At 34.5% G+C, this 1888-nt stretch overlaps 1 non-coding gene across 1 annotated transcript; it reads right to left on the bottom strand.

Annotated features, from left to right (window-relative positions):
- Nucleotides 1-757: 757 nt before the first annotated feature.
- LOC135606341 (small nucleolar RNA Z199) lies at nucleotides 758-841 on the bottom strand. The gene has a single exon (XR_010484794.1). It is a non-coding gene; the product is annotated as a small nucleolar RNA Z199 (small nucleolar RNA).
- Nucleotides 842-1888: the final 1047 nt, after the last annotated feature.

Below are 1888 nucleotides of genomic sequence, written 5' to 3'. Positions count from 1 at the left end.
AATCATGAGAATGATGACTTTTCCAGACATGTTCAACTGGAGAACGTATGAAAACATATGAAAACTCAAACAAAGAACAATGATCCATTTTGCCACAAACAAATATCTGTCGAAAATGAAAAACGTAAAAGTTAAAAGTGTGATGAGACTAGATTAGCTAACGCAGAATACTTAAATGCCTTCTCGTAGACTATGTTTCGTAATTCATCAATGCATATAAAATATAGAGAAAATGAGAAAATACCAGTATATATGTGCAACATAAATCATTGAGTACGGGATCAGAGTTGGTATTAGTGTATCAGTCACCATGTACTCAGAAACACGGACCAATTACTTTATCGTCGTATCCCACTTTAGATAAATAAACCCTCAAAACAAAGCACAAGAGTCCAATTAAAATAAGCAATGTTCTGAAGAAAAAGATTCGAGGATGATGACAGGATGGAACAACTATCTTCTCACAGTTGCTCATGCATCTCTGAAGTCTGGCATGCGTAGAGTTTGTTTCATAATTCATCACAGCGTCTAAACTAGAAATCAAAATAGAAAATATGTCCAACGAAAGCTTGTTGATGTGGGGGATCAGAATTGGTAAAAGTATCAGTCACCATGTAATCAGAAACACGGACCAATTATCTTCATCGTCATATCCCGCCTTAGAAAGATACCAAAGCATTAAATCAATCTGAGGCATATCAAAGAACGACAATACGAAACATAAACCATGTTACGCGATGTAAGAGCAAAGGAGAAGGACCATCAGAGACTTAAATACTAGGAATCATGGAGGGATAACCAGCCCCCATCATATTGTTGCAGTTTCCTCATCACTTGATCCATCCATTCCCACAAGATTTAGACAACGATGAAGAACAGAACAACAAACATGCGTTCACAGTGATAGAGGTGGAGAAGCAGTAAAAAGGAGAATACGGCCGAGGAAGACGGCGTTGGTGGCCGCATACAGGGAAGGAGTTGGGGAGGAGAGGCTCCTAGGCTCTTATAGGTGGTGGAAGACACCCTAACCCTAACCCTAACCCTAATGTTGAGGAGAGAAACGCGCCTCTTTCTTTCATCCGCCGTTCCTCCCTCCATCCCAATCTGAACCATCCACTAATAACAAGCAAATGGGGCATGTCACGACAGATTGGGCCATCAAAAAAGACAATGACGTCAAAGCCCGGTCCATTGAGGGGGAGGGTACAGACCCACTTTGAATTCACTATCTTCACTATCTCCGCTTTGAATTTTCTTTTCTTTAAATGAATGATTTATGTAAATTTATCCGTAGAGTATCCTTTCATCTTCAAACGACCCTAAAAGGCGAGTCTCCATTATTATTTTTTAAATGATAAAAAATATCAATAATTGATAATTTTAATTTTAAAGTTTTTCATATAAACCCAATCAGATGAAACTAGTCAAATAGGTTCAGGGTTAAACGGAACCGATCATAATATTTTGGAATAGGATTATAATATTTTTCATTCCATTGAATCAACTATAATAAAATAAAAAAAATACTATAACCATGTCCATAGATCATTTTTCAATTAGTTTAAATTCTCACAAATCCTAATTATTAACCTTATTATACATCAAGATTTGATAATTATTTTATTTGGAAGTTTTAAGTGATTTTAAATGAAACTTCAAAATATTTTGACATATCTCCAAGATGATAATTTTTATTTTTTTTACGTATATTTATTGAATTTAAGCCTCTATTTTTTTAAAAAATACAATATTGTTTCTCATTTATTTTAAATGAATAATAGTAAACAAATAGGAATTTCTGACTATAATTATTTTTAGATGAACTTATATGTTCTTGTCATAGTTATTAATCTCAGATCGGACTGATTGGTCAGATCGAAAAAACTAG

Source organism: Musa acuminata, chromosome BXJ2-2 (assembly GCF_036884655.1).
Source record: "Musa acuminata AAA Group cultivar baxijiao chromosome BXJ2-2, Cavendish_Baxijiao_AAA, whole genome shotgun sequence".
Lineage (NCBI taxonomy): Eukaryota > Viridiplantae > Streptophyta > Magnoliopsida > Zingiberales > Musaceae > Musa > Musa acuminata.
The sequence above is the reverse complement of the archived record's forward strand: the minus strand, read 5'-3'. Positions and strand labels throughout refer to the sequence as shown.